This window comes from Artibeus jamaicensis, unplaced genomic scaffold, assembly GCF_021234435.1.
Source record: "Artibeus jamaicensis isolate MK-2021 breed Jamaican fruit bat unplaced genomic scaffold, CSHL_Jam_final contig_482, whole genome shotgun sequence".
NCBI classification, from domain to species: Eukaryota; Metazoa; Chordata; class Mammalia; order Chiroptera; family Phyllostomidae; genus Artibeus; species Artibeus jamaicensis.
Window position 1 is genome coordinate 11,507,642 of NW_026521857.1, and position 15,946 is coordinate 11,523,587.

Genomic DNA, 15,946 nt, shown 5'->3' on the forward strand with positions numbered 1-15,946 from the left:
TCTCTTCCTCTGTCTTGCTCTGACCCTAACCGTAATGTGACTGGTTAGTCATGACCTTCACACGCTGCAGTAGTGCTCTCTGTTCTCCCTCAGCCCTGGCTCTCTGGCCTTACGCTATAGTGAACTCACTAAGCACGAGATTCCCTTTAAAAAAAAAATCGAACTGAAAGAAGTGTTGTTTGCTTTCTGGCCCTCAAACACCAAGGCCCTGTTGTGCTCCTTAAAATTGTAAATTATGTCTGTTTAAGAAAATGTCAGTGTTTTTTAAAACAGAATAACAGTGCTGGAAAAGACTTGGCTGTGCTACTTGTTACCAAAGTTTCTTGTAAGAAAAATGATGCATTCATCATTATGAGCACAGTCAAGGGGCCTAATGACTTGGGCACAATGCCGCTTCAGTTCTTTCAAGTAACGTGATGGATTTTTTTTCCTCAGCTAGTTATCTGAGTAATGTAAAAGCTCATAAACTGAGATTCAGGGAGACTCTGTCAATAACGCACTATACTTAACAACAATTAAAACACAAGACACATCTCATATAATTAAATTGATTTTTTTTGCCCAGAAACAAGACTTTTTAAAGTAATGATTGCTTTGGTTGTCTGAAATTGTATTTATTGAGGTGGGGGGAGGAGGAGATGTGTAGTGACATTCAGACACCAATTCTTGAGTCTTCAAAATCCAATTCTTAAATAGGCCAAGAGGATGATTTTTGAATAGAAAAGGATAGTCATATGTTGTCTGTGCGATCAACATAGAATCACTGTGTTGGAAAACACATTATTTAGCAGCCCACCATTTCGGTCCTGCAGGTGGACTCAAGTGTGTATAGAAAGACAGGGGTGAAGCTGTTATTCTGATTTTCATGAGATCCCGAGCAAGGCTCTTAATGTAGCCACACCTTCTCCAGCATGAAGCAAGTGTACAATGGTGATATTTCTCTGTCTGAAATATGTTAGAGTCTCTAAAACCAGGGGCTTCACTTTAAGTTAAAAATTGGCTTTTAAGTAAATATGACACCGTCCCCCAGAAAGCACATAGCCCATTTTTGACCCCAGGATAACTCTAGTAAATTGGGATATTTATCTTAAAGTTCCTTATTTGCCCTTCATCCATGTTAAACAGCTGTTGGAATGAATACAAAGAGACTTGCCTGACTTTCTAGTAATAACCTTGATTTTTTTTCCTGGTGGCTTGAAAACATTATTTAGTGAATTTAGCAATGGGCAAATTGCTAAATTTGCCAGATAAGCAGTGGGAAAAGGAATTTACCTTTTCTAGCAATGGGCATGGCTGTTTTTCCATTAATTATTACTGGGTTTAATGGGGCTAGAGATATTAAAAGAAGCCCTAGACTTATGGAAATTCCAAAAGAAAGGAGGAAAGGAAAGAAGGAAGGAGGTAGGAAGGAAGGAAGGAAGGAAGGAAGAAAGGAAGGAAGGAAGAAAGAAAGAAAGAAAGAAAGAAAGAAAGAAAGAAAGAAAGAAAGAAAGAAAGAAAGAAAGAAAGAAAGAAAGAAAGAAAGAGTTAGGATGTTGTTGTTTCTTCTACTTTTGTTAAATTTTTTGAGAGGTAGAAGTACCCAGGAGAGAGAAAGCAAGGGTTCTGTGTGAGTGAGTGGAATGTATTTACTGTGAAATATGATGGAATATTTACTGAGCTATTTTTCATGAGAATCAAAGTGTTCCCGCTCTCATATCCTGTTTTCACAGCAGTGGCCTTTTTAAAAATGTTGCCTCAGTGACTGTTGGTCAGACTGCATCAGTTGCTCCCTTTGGAAGTAATGGCCTTGAACTGTGACCAGCTATGCTTACGCTGTTGGACAAAAATACTGGGAGATACACTTCATTTCTGAGCCTGCAGGGGCTGAGTTCCATCTCTTTCCAGTATTTACTGGCAAAATGTCTAGTGGGTTGGGAAGAGTACTTCTTGCTGGCTGGGTTATCATGTGTCACTATGCTTGACTCCCAGCCTTAGGCCTTTGCCTTTGAGACCACTTGGTCCTGGAGGGTCGTTGGGTGGATAGAAACTGGACCACAGAGGTCCACCAAGTAATGGGTGCAGTTAAGCAGGTCCTTTACTCTCTTTGATCCTCTACATTCTTTAAGTTGAAAGCAGTGATACCACCTAGCCTTCATAGGACACCTAGTTGAAATAATATGCACAGGGAAAGGAAAAGAATTTAATACAATAAAATTGTAGATATGTTAGTTAAATTAGTTCTATCTGGGATTAGTGGGATTTAGGTCTGTTTTTCTATGTTTCTAGATTTTTGGTAGTTTTTTCTAACCACATGTGTGCACACGTGAGCCTATCAGCAGCAACCACAACAAAAGGCCTTTGGGCCTTGTCTATCATTACGGTGATTCATCATGTATTTACTTTTACTCTTCATAGGAATCAATATCTTTAATTTGTAAAAATAAAATACAGAAAAGTTTATACACTCTATTATACTGATTCATGGGTTGTTTTGGAATTCAAACTAAATAATTGTGTGGAGTATGTAATATCTTACAGCCTTTTTTATACGGAGTAGTCATTATTTTGCAAATAAAATTATTTTAAAATAGCAATGATGAATATCACAATTCCTTATTTTATTGAGAATGACTTATCATGACCCTGAGTAAGTGAATAATGTCTTCAATAAACAAATGAAGAAACCGTGAGAGAACCAGCAACTCGTCCAGAGTCACCCTAGCAGAGGGGAGATCCCACCCACGCTCCTCCACTCCCAAGCCCAGGATCTTACACTTCCCACTGACTGACCAACTAAGTCCAAGAACATTATTTGCTCACTTTGATACCAACTTAGTTATTTTAATTATGTGGCCATTTGAAGAATAAAATTATAATATAGGTACTAGCCTTTTGAAAATGATAAAATGTCAGTTTAATTTACTAAAATTTTAATTTTCAAGTATCTAATAGCGTTGCATGTTGCAGAGAGTCCCCTTATTTCTTTTCTAATGACCAAGCAAAGGTGACCAACTTCTTCATTATAACATAGCAAAAAGATAGTGATACATTTTATGTAGTAATAAGTTCAAGTAATCCTGTGCTTAAGTCTTTGATGTTTCACAACTTCCCAAATTGAACATGTTGAGTTCAACATGTTTAATTCACAATGAATCAAACATTCATTCAGGAGAGAGGATGTTAACTCAAGCCATGATTTTGAAAGGGTTAAGTCTACTCCTAGTAACCTAAAAAAAGATTTTTTAACAATAAAAAAGATCAGATATTTATGTTGTTTTAATTACTACTGTAATTTTTACAATTTTATGTTTTCCATTTATGTACACTATTTTCCTTCTTTAAAATTCACTCATATCTGAGGTCCTCTTGTTTCTTTCATTATTAGTGGATCCTGCATTAGAAAATCATCAACATAGTGTAGCTTCTAATTAGTTATGAAAAAAATGATCAGTACTGACCTTTACCTTATACAATGAAATCAAGTATAGAACATTTTAAGTAAATTGCTTTTCTAAGATTTTTATCTTCAAAAGTGACTCTGACTCCATGGTTTGTTATGATTAATTAAACCACATTAGTTTGAACTCTTGATCAAATCAACTAAACTTTGTGAATTTATTTTGTTCTACGTTTGACCAAAGCTTGTTAATAATGGCATAAACTAGGTTTTAGGGACAATCATAAAGACTGGTAAAAGTACTAAATAAAGAAATGTACTGCCATAGTTTATCAATGTTAGGACTTGAAAATATTAACAAACCAAAGCAAGCAAGTAAGCAAACAAATAAAAAGAAATAAAAGGAAAGAGCTAATTCAGTGGTGTGTAAACAAGCAGTATAACATACCAGAAAGAACATTAGCTCAAAGTCAGAGACGTGAATTTCTACCCTAGATTTAGAAATCCCTGTGATTATTCACATAGGTTTGCCCACAACCCAGTCCCTGTGTTTCCTGCCCTTGAGTCATCTCCTACTCCTGTTGACTCTGGGAACGTGTGATGGCCACAGTGCCGTCCTCAACGGTCCAACTCAGCTCCTGTAGACTAATGCCTGTGGCTGCTTGGATCAAGTGAGTGCATCTCATATTTTGTCTCCCTTTTCCTGCTGCCTTGCATTTTCCCCAGCACTACTGTCTTTTCCCAAAGAACTCTGTCTTCTCATGATGTGTTTAAAGAAGGGCAGCTTCAGTTTTGCCATCTTTGCCTCCAGCTTCCAGGTATGTTCCAGGCTTATTTCATCCTAGGCCCCACTTGTTTATTTCTCTAGTGGCACAGGGTATCCACAGAGCTCTCCTCCAGCACCATATTTTAAGCAAAATTGATTTTTCGCAGCAGCCCGCTTCACTGTTCAACTTTTGCCTCTGTACATAGCAGGAGCCTTAGTGCCCTTTATTTGTAAATAGTGCTGATTGAGCCAAAATAGTGGGTGGCTTTCTAAAAGCTCTGTAGAAAATACTATAAAAAATGTGCCTTGCACAGATTTTTTAAAATAATTATTTTTTTTATTTTTTGCACACATTTGTAAAAATGGTACAAGCTCTACTCTTGTAGGTTTTATATAGTCCTGTTTCATGCCAAGTCCCGTTTGAGGTATGAGGGGTATTCTCTGTTTTTGTTATTGTTGTTTGTATGTTTATTTTGTTTTTGTTGTCTTTGTTTTTTTAAATAAATCTCTCTCACTCTCTCTCCCACCCCCTAACAATCATTGAGGCAGACTGGCCTGCTGTAATATTGTTATATGATACAGGACATTCCCAGTGCTGTAACTGAGAATATTCACATATCTGAAACCAAGTGTGGAATAAGAGTAGTGATAGTATAAATGGTTCATCTAGTCGACCAATACTTATCGTCTAAACATCTGTGACTACTGCCTGACAGAAAACTGTGGCCTCAAGGAATATAATTTTGAAAAATAAGTAATGGATTAGTATTGGTAGACCTAGTCCCATTGGGTCTGAAACATACTAGCTATGTCCTTAGGTAAGTCAAATTTCTAGAGGTAGGTAATTTATAATCTGATTTTCTGAATAAACATTTTGTCCAATGTCACCCTGGATTCTAACTGCTCACCTGGCCCTTTTACTCCTTACAGCACCCAGAACACACTCAACTTAATTGCGTAACATGACTCTGCTCTTCACCTAAGTTAGAATTAATGGCTCAGTGATCTTAGTAAGGTTTTAGGTTTCTAAGAACTGTTTTTTAGAATATTTTTTTCTGATTGTGTTGGCTACACTGTTCTTTTGTGAAAACGTCATTTCTTTACTTGCAGCATGGGAAGCTCTAAGTTTCTTGAAAATGTAAGGTTGACAGGCAAATGCTTGTGTCCATTAGCACTTTGTGTAAACTACTTCAAGAAGTATTTGTCCATTGCAGGGTTGGATTGGGCCTAGTGCGATAGAGTCTTAGATGGCCTAGCTTTGATGAAGGAAGGAAAAAGGAAAAAGAAACTGACAATTGAGTGACCTCAAAAAGAAAAAATGGAAAATTGCCAGACACATCTACCACACAGATTTCCTGATGTCCATAGAGGAATTGAAGTTTCTGTCATCGAGAGGCTTCACAAATTGTTAAAAGGGCAAAGCATGAACAGAATGGGCCCTTAAATGATTATACAGGCATGGAGTGGGTTATGTAACCACTGGTGGATCATAGAGTATTATGGGATGTCAAAGCTTGGGGGTTATCTTTGCTGGGTGCTTTGTCTATAAATAGACACACAAATTTTAAACCAAGATAACTGCAGAGAGCCGACACTTTTCTCACATCTTTATTTTAATGAAAAACTGTGATAAAATGTAAAAATCTCTAACATTACTATGCCAGTTAATAGAATGAAACGACACAGCAGAAACATAGCTATGTCGATCAGTGGGTGGTAATGGATTACAGAGTTTCAGGTCTCAAAGAAAGACCCCAAAATGAGTTAACCCCAATTAAGGTTCACAGCAGCAGCAGGACCTAATCTGCCTGGTGGTCTTCAATTCAACCCACTTCCATTTTTGCCCATTTTGTTTGTTTGTTTCTTTAAAAAATGATCACTTATCACATGTTTATGTTCAAATAAGGACTCAGCAGTCAATAAATGCCTCTATTCATTCAGTTGAGAGAAGCAATCCAATTTTCTCAGTGTGTGCACATGTGTTTGGGGCTTGATAATTTTTTTTTGTCTTTTTGAGAAATAGATACGCTGTAGCTTCAAAGGTGGGAAATTATACACATTTTTCCAGTAAAGAAGTTTAATTAAACCCTTTTGCATTTTTTTTAGAGAAAATCTACTTTTTAAAAATAGGTATTGCTTTAGCACCTAGCAATACAAATAAAATACTGTATTTGGATATTGCTCTTCTAGGCTCTCCTAACAAGAATATCAGGTCAGCACTAGTGTTTTCTGTATCTCATCTTCCTCATCTTGGAGCTGTGTTAAGTCTATATAAACACACGCACCCCAGAAAACAGCAAGAGGATATGCCAGTTATAACTTTCCAAATACATTCCACTTCTCTGCATGCTAGAATATATTTAAAACAGATTATATTTTTCCTCTGTTTCAGTTTTCACAGTTAATAATACAGGCATTTCCATGGCTGACTTGCCATTTTCATGGGTAGCGAATATTCTGATTAGTATTCCAGATACCAAATTTATTAAATTTTACCCAGAATAGAAAGTGCCACAGACATTAAAGATTTTATTTCTTCCTGTCTATATTTAAAACATCAAAACAATATTAACTATATCATTAAATATGCTATAAGTGCTGTGATAGCTGGTATTTCTAATGAAATATCCTTTGAATTAGTGTGTCTTGAAGGACTTCATTCCAAGAAGAAGCTAGTGAGATTAAAAATACAATCTCCTAGCATTAATCTCATATTCAAAACTGTAAAATAAAACCTTGTGTTGTACCAGAAAGGAGACAAGCAGGAGATTCAAAACACTGACTCGGTGTTACAAGTTTCAGTTCTTATAATCCATTTTTTTTTTTTTTGCTTTTTTATCATACACAACCAACCATTTAAAAGCCCCACCATGAGGGTGCACAGCTGACTGGCCAGCTAACGTTGTCTGCCAGCTACTGTTTAGCAGTGGGTGCTGGCTTTAGCAGTTTTCCTGATTTTGTCCTGTCTGGATTCTTATCTCAGGCTGGGTTATAGTTGGAAAATTCGAAAACCTCTGGAGAATTAGTTGTGCAGGGCCATCTCCTGGTTATGATTTTGGGTTAGATCCCAAGCAGAAAATCAGTATACTATCATCTCTTTCCAGAAGTTCGATAAATTGAATAAAAGATAAATTGTCATTTGGAAGGAAAAGCACAACTTCTGTTATTTTATTTTTCAATATTTTTAGCTTCATTCAGGTATAGTTAACATTGTGAGATATAACAAAGAACATTGTAAGATACTTAAATAAACAATGTGATGATATGATATACATATATGTTACGAAAAGATTATCATAATCAAGTTAACAATTCATTAATCCTCGTGTATTTATCTTTTTTGGTGAAAATGTTTGTTTTACTCTCTTAGCAAATTTCAATGATAAAATACAGTATTATCAGCCATAGTCGCCATGTTTTGCATTAAATCCTCAGACCTTATTCTTATAATGGAAAGTATGAACTCTTTTACCATTCTTTGCTCATTTCCCTCCTTCCCTAGCACCTGGAAATCACCATTCTACACTCTGTTCTATGAGTTCAGCTTCCTTCCTCCCTCCCTCCCTCCCTCCCTCCCTCCCTCCCTCCCTCCCTCCCTTCCTCCCTTCCTTCCTTCCTTCCTTCCTTCCTTCCTTCCTTCCTTCCTTCCTTCCTTCCTTCCTTCCTTCCTCCCTTCCTCCACCCCACCTCCTCTGTTTCTTCCTTTCTAGATTCCACAAATGAGTACTTGTCTTTCTCTTCCTGGCTTATTAAACTGAGCACAATGCCCTCCAGTTTCATCTGTGTTGTCTCAAATGGCAGGATTTCCTTCTCTTTTATGAAGATGCACATTTTTAAAAGGATATATCAGTGAGGATACGATGGTCCAATGTCCCATCAAAAAATAACTACTGTGTTCTCATAGTTAAAACCAAGCCCGTTACCTAAGAATTGTCTTCTTGTACCATATTAAAGCAAAAAAAAAAGGAAAGAAGGAAGAAAGGAAGGAAGAAAAATGGAAAGGAGGAAAAAGGAAGACAGACAGTACTTAAGAGTAAGATGTTTCTGAAAGTTATTCAGGTAGATGAATTATAAAAGAAAAATGACAGTCCAGAGCTTGCCACATTTATATAAATTAGCAAACAGTTCTTCCTCAATTAATTTGCTAGTTCTGCCATTCATTCATTCTGCCAGGCATCTGCTAAGAGAAAGACGAAAAGACCCCCCCACTACATGAGGCAATGGTTTTAAACCAAAGGAGAGACCCTACCCTTTACATGCTCGGGAATATTTGACTCAGTAAAATGATCTCTGTGAAGTGCCATCCAATATCAGTTACTCATATAGTTCTCCTGATGTTTCAGGGTCCAATCAATTAATAAATGCCCTCTGTATTTAGCATTCATAAATTGTCTCAGGCTTTGGCCTAAAAGCCATACAAGAAAGGGTGAAGTATGAAAGAGGGCAGTCAGATTCAGAGAGAAAAGCAGAGAGAAACAGAATCTCAACAGAACTGTAGTTATTTTCTGTAAGCAACTGGCCCTCAAAAACAACTGACATTCTTAGTCAGATGCTAAGCATGTGATGTGGAAAGGCCATGGCTGGCACCCTTCACAGAGCATCCTGCGTCTCTACCACGCAGGTGTCCTGGCTCCAGAGGCCTGCCAACCTGCAATCTGATTCTCTGGAGGGATTATGCACAGTTGCCTCTTAGTTAAACAGGACATTTATGTGAACACATTACCCACTGTTGTAACTTTAGTTGTTCTCGTTACCTTCCATCTTCTGGTTTGGAAATGAGAGTAGCAGATGCAGGCAATGCAGGCTTTATGATTCTTGTTTTTCTGCTTGTCAGAATTGGCACCCACAGTTTCTACATAGTGATTACACAGTTCTAAAATGGTGCATGAAATGGGAAAAAATGGAAACAATTTATGCCCTGAATGCCCAGGTCACAGAAATTACAGACATGGATTTACACAACAAATGGTGGTAAGACTCCACTTAGCTCCAGCTAAGAGTTAAGCTGACCATGGCGCGACACGCAAATACACAGTAGATTGAGTTAAAGGAGAACGGGGACTTAGGTCTGTCTCCTTTGCAGCCATGTAATATGAGTCTTCTCCAGCCCTGCTCTTTTTTCCAACCCAACCAGCAGTTTTTACTTATCACCTGAACTGTTTCTTGATTTTTCGCTTTTCCTTTGGCTGTTTGTTCTCTCTAAATACATAATCTTTTATTTGTGTGCACTCTTCTCTTCTTTCTATCTTTTTAAAGAAAACGTTTAAGTTTTCTTCTTAAACTTCTTAAGAAGTTTGAGAAACTTCTTTCTTCTTAAAAAGATAAACTTGTAAGTTTATCTTTTTAAACTTAGAAGTTTCCTTACACTTAACGGCTATTTAGAAAGCATATTGAAGGGAGGCGGAGTGGGAATGGGGTCATATTTTTCAGAAGCATGAAAATACCCAGGAGGCAAAGCCATCAAGAGCTATCTACCTTTAGGTTTCTATCCAAGAATTCTAAAGAAACACTACACCATTGTCATGGAACCATAGGTAGGACTATCAACCCCTCATCTGCTGAGACATACTTAGGAAAGATCACTCACGTTCTCATGTGTGTACCCACAAAGCAGGTTCTGTGCTAAACTCCCCCGTCTCTATCTTTCCCAGTCAAAGAAAGAGATCAAAATGCAAAAGCAGAACTTATATTAGAAGTTAACTTTGAGATTTATTTAAAGTAAAATAAAAATTCATGCTATATTCTAAAAGCTGTATGTCATGGTAATTTTGCCATTCAGATGTGTGAGGCTTGGGAAACTGGTTATAAATTCTGTAACCCTTATTGCTCCTCTTTCTTTGTGAATCCTTACTAGATTTTGAGAATGTCTGGGGTTTCCAGGTAGAGTATGGGACTTATCACCTGACACTGGTACGAGTTCTGGCTACGGCACCTACCAACTGTATGAACTGCCACCATTACTTAACCTTTCTAAGCTTTGGGGGATTTTTGTTTGTTTGTTTGTTTTTATGGTAAAATTGGAACAAATCCTTTTGAGAATTTTGTGATTGAATAAGATGGAAAGTGTTCAAGATCTTTCAAAAGTAAATAACTATGCCTAGAGAAGGTTATTATCTGCTCAACTGTATTAGTCCCTACTTTAATTTCAGATGGCAAAACTGTAAGAATATTGTTTTAACTTCTTTGAAATTTGTCATATTGGTACATAAACAAATATTTTCAAAGTGATAATCTGAAGTGAATGTAAAGAATCCATTTCATGCTGTGAATCGAAAACAAATCTCCAGCAAATCAGTCAGAGTTCAGAGCCCAGCTCTGCTACTTGACTTTGTTCCTTTATTTGTAAAATGTGGATAATAGTACCACCTACAGCACGGCACTGCTACGAGGACTCTGTGACATGGAATGGTGCTTGGAACGTATATTCCATAAGCATTTGGTGATAAATAAAATAAGATAAAATAAAATGTGCTCAAGATTTTATGACTACAACAGTTCTCGTTAATATTCTCATGAACTATCTAAGGCTACAAATATCATTTGATCTTAGAACTTTTGCACAGAGATCAGCACTGCAAGTTTCTTACAGTTCCAGTAAAATCTTTGACTCTGTCCTATTTTTACTTTCTCATCCCCAACCAGCCACTTCTCATGATTCATTTTTATTGACAACTCAACATGTGCTGCTTAATGGCATGTAGAATTTAATCAATTAATGGAGTTCAATAGGCCATTTCCAGTTGCAATATTTTTAGAGGTTCATTTTGCAAACACCCGAATACTTTGGAAGATTATGGAACAGCCTGAAGATATAGCACATGTTTCATCTGAGTGGACTGAACAGCGAATAATCAATACATAAGTATAATCTTTCCTCTACCAAATGTCCTTGGATAAGAAGCTAATTCCCTAATGACTCCATGATTCGGACACCGCCCCACAGTGTCCCTGTCAATATGGATGAAATGAGACATTCACACGGATTACTGAGTCCAGTGGAGGAAAAGGGACAGCATGGCTTTTCTCTTAAGGGGAGCAAAAGGCGTGGCCCTTGTGGTGACCAAATTTTATTGGGTTTCTCAGCACATTACCTAATGGTCCTCATTTACTAAGCACAGGTTGCTTTAGGTGGTTACCTTTCACAGAAAACAAAGGAGCCAATGCTGCTAATCACATCACAGAAGAAGGATATTTGCATTGAAAAGGGCAAAAGTAGTTGGACCTATTTTAGGAAGTTACTTTGCAGTAAATGTTTGCCGCTGGGAGCTGGGCCCATGCCAGGCAGAATGGACTCCTACAACTCAGTATATTTATTTTAAATGTTTAATTCCAAGTTGTTTTCAAACATAATTTTGCACAAAAATTGTTCATGGCTCTGACAATATTTAGTGTGTGTTCTAGTTTTCTTGTTTAACATGACCACCTCCTTGCTCACATCCTTGGGAATAAACAACTATTTATGACAAAATAGTTAACATTCAAACATAAAATATTATTTAAAAAATAAAAAATACCCCAAGAATTACAACAATAAATAGCAAAAAGAAATATAGAAACAAGGAAGTATGTGCATTTATGTGTAGAGGCAAGGATAATTGTTAATTAATTCTCAACAATTTTCATATTATAAATTATAATTTATACTAAGTCGCAAATGCTTTTAGCAAAACTAATTTTTATAACTACTATTTTGTTAAAATTTTGAGTTAATTAATTCATATTATGAGTTTAATATTTGGTTATGCTCCAACATTTTTATGTAACATGTTTCACAAATGTTATTTAATATACATATATTGCCCTTGAATTATGGGACTTTTATCTGCATCAGTATCACCTAGAAGGCTTGATAAACATTGATTGTAGGCCTGTTTGCAGAATTTCTGATTCAGTAGGTCTGGGGAGCAGCCCTAGAATTTGTGTTTGAGAAGAGTTTTAGAGTAAAACTGCTGCTGTGGGGACCACATTTTAAGAATAACTGTTAATTGTCTGGTCCCCATGAATTATACCTCCCAGTACTGACTTCCATCACAGGAATGTGGACTGGACTTGTGACATGCTTTGGGTGTCCAAACTTTTGGCGTCTCTGGGTCACACTGGACGAAGAGTTGTCTTAGGCCACGCATTAAATATATCAACACTAATGAAAACTGATTAGCAAGGAAAAAGGTTTTATTAAATTTATGATTTTGTTTTGGGCCAAATTCATAGCCATCCTGGTCCCCATGCAGCATGGGGGCCACTGGTTGGACACCCCTGTGAGTTTAAATAATAGAATTAGGTAGGGTGATGCTGTGCCTTTTCTGAACCTGAGCCTTAAGATGATCTTACAACTTTTACTTTTGTGCTCTTGGAAACCAATCCCTGTATAAGGAACCCAACTATCCTGAGACCCTCACGTATGAAAAAGTTAAAAGTAAACACATGGAGAGGTAACATGGAAGAAAACTAAGGCACCTAGCCAGGGGAGGGACCGCAGGTCTCAGGCAGACCGCCTCCACTGGGCTCCCAACAGCCAGTCATCATCCATCCGTCCTAACATGTGAGGGCATTTTACACTTGCTAGCCATCAGTCAACACTAGGAAAAGCAGGAAAAAAAACTACCATATCAACTGACAATCATAAGAAATAAGCTGTTAAGTTTTGGTGTGACTTTTTAGGCAACAATAGAAAATAAAAACAAAAATTCGTGCCTGCAAGTGGAGCACTGGTATAACAAAAAGCAGAATCCTGTGGCACTAATTGGTTTTGGGGTTAGGTGACAGGCAGAACACTGAAGAGTCTCAAGCAGACTTTTGTTATAGGCTGGGAGAATAGGAAGGTAATTGCTGTTGGCAGCTGGAAAAGGAGTGAGACTTCCATCTGTAGGAGGATGCATGATAAAAAGAATACTTACACTTGGCCTCTTGCTATGGCAATTTACATCTACAGATAGAATGTTAAATACGCAAACCTGCTTCTTTAATCTCACTCTAATAAAGATAGGAGGAATGGTGTTCATTAAGAAGGAAATTCTAGTTTTCAAACAAACTTTAAAATATAAGGAAGCCAGGCTCTGCTTTATTCAAATATAAAGTTGTTTTTTATTCTCAGCTTTTCCAAGTGTCACGTAATTCTCAAAATAATCAATGGCCTGAGGGTAAAGATCAAATCGGGTTGTTGCCAGTAAAATGCAGCATTGGGTTAAGGTCAGGTCTTAAGACCCTTTGTTAGGTCTTTCAAAAAACTTTAACAGGATGTTTTCTAGACTCTCTCTGCTGGACCATTGGTTTTCTGAAAATTTTATGAGCATACACCATAGACCTCCTCAGCCAGGAAAAAAAAAAAAGACTTCTAAGAATCTTAGGGTATTATCCCACAGCCTGAATTAGGGAATCTTTTGTAAAGATATTCTTGTTGTAACTTTTGTCTATTTTGTCTAGTGTTAGCATGAATGTTGATATGATGCATTGGAAATCTACACACCTTTTAATATAATTGTATTAACAGAAGCACTGCCAGCTTGGATTAATTAAAAGTAAAAGACACAGTTCAAAATTAACAGAGGCTTTTCAACCCTCAGCCTTCTGTTGGCAGAGAATATGTTAAGAAAGCTACTCATCTGCAAGTATGGGTCATTTATTATAGAAATGGAACAACAGCTCAGAGAGTAGAGTTTATAGTTATGGAAAATTTCCTCCAGGCAATAGAACTGAGTCCTAATCAAGGAAATATTTATGTATACTTTAATAATTTCAGAATTTCTTTGAACCAGTGATTACTATGTGCCTTCTATATTCCTTATTTTTATTTTTTAAATTATATTTTATTGCTTATGCTATTACAGTTGTCCCAATTTTTCCCTCTCTGCCCTTTCTACCCAGCACCCCCAATCCCCCAGACAATCCCCCCACCATTGTTCATGTCCATGGGTCATGCATATAAATTCTTTGGCTTCTCCATTTCCTACACTGTATTTTACATCCCCCTGACTATTCTGTAACTACCTATTTGTATTTAATCCCCTCCTCTCTACACCCATTCCCCCATACCTCCCTCCCATCTGGCAATCATCAAAATCCTCTCTGTATCCAGGATTCTGTCTCTGTTCATGTTTGCTTTGTTTTTTTAGATTCAATTGTTGATAGATAGTATTTATTGCCATTTTTTTATATATATGTATTTATTGCCATTTTATTGTTCATAAGTTTGATGTTACATTTCTTAAATGAGTCCCTTAACATTTTATATAATAATGGTTTAGTGATGATGAACTCCTTTAGTTTACAGCTAAAATTGCTTTACCCAGCAAAGATATCATTGAGAATCAGAGGGCAGATAAAGAGCTTCCCAGACAAAAAAATATTCCCTATTTTTTAATGAGATTGTCAATTATAATTTTTCTGCCTTTGATTTACAATTGTGTGTTGGGTTTATGAGGGAGACACAATTTACATAATTTGCTCACAGATCTTTAAGCGGAGCCATGCTGGATGAACCTCATCTGTATATGGATATGATTTAGATCATAAGAATCTGAACTTCAAGCCTAAGACTATACTCTAATAAAATGAAGTTTTGTGGGTTGTAGGAAGGAGTAATTACATTTTGAATGTGGAAAAGACTTTAATCACTGAGGGCCAGAGGACCAATGAGCCTCACTATAGGAAGAGGGCATGTGCGGAAGTAGCAAGGCCCTTGTGCTTGCAGTCCCCGGAACTCTTAGCAGAAAACTGGCATCGATTAGTCAGACGAGTTAGTAAACCATCATGGAAGTAGATCCTCCAAGCACAACGGAGCCACCCCATGTCTCTAATAACATGTCAAAAATAATTCAGTCCAAATCGCAGGATTGTGAACAAATACATTATTGTTGTTTTAACATACTAAGCTTTAGGTGGTTAGTTATGCAGCCATTGAAATATTTTATCCCTAGAAGAAAGACAGTTTAGGGTCTATTTAAAAAAAACTGCCACTGCACTCCCTTTTTTCTTATCATGCACATTGCAGATAACCTTGCATCCCAAGATTCCTATTCTCTTTTGCACATTTATGAGTTTACTTTTCTAGATAATGCAGCCAATTTTCTTCATGTATTTATCTATTGTACCCCACTTCTGCTTTTTATTTATAACCTTTGTAACATGTATTGAACATTTTCAGTCATTAATTGTTTTTTTCTGCTTCTATGTATTGTTTCTAATATTTGGCTTCAATACCTCATTCTTACAGAAACCAGTAAAAGGGACCCTAGTGAGAATTGCTAGAATCTGTTGGTAGGAATGGGGCTGATAAGCTTCTCAGCCTCTGAGTTGTTTCTGCTTCCTTTCCTAGGGTCAGCAGGTGCATGAATAGTGCCGGGAGTGATTGTTCAGTACCTACGAGGGGAGGGGTGCTTCTGGAGCCTGTCCAACCATCTCTAGGCCCAGACAACTGGGGCTTTATTTTTGGTCTTCTTACTTTATTTTCAAGTCTACTAAAATTCCAGTTCTCTTTTTAGGTCAAGTGGTTGAGTCATTATTATTTTATTTTAGGGGGGATATATTCAATCCCAAGACAGGATTTTATTTTTGCACATTTGTAAGTTATTCAAAGGAACAAGAGAAATTCTTGCTCTTTGGAAAATTCTGAAACTATGTTAACACTCTTCTAGCCTTCCAAATATGGTTCTATGTTATTATCTAATGAAAAACCTGAATAAATATTCTACACAAGGTATATTTGTTGCAACAAACCTCCCTACAATCTATTTAATTATGCGTCATTCATTCAATCATAAGTTCACTTATGTATAGATATATCCATCAATGTCTCTGCTTAT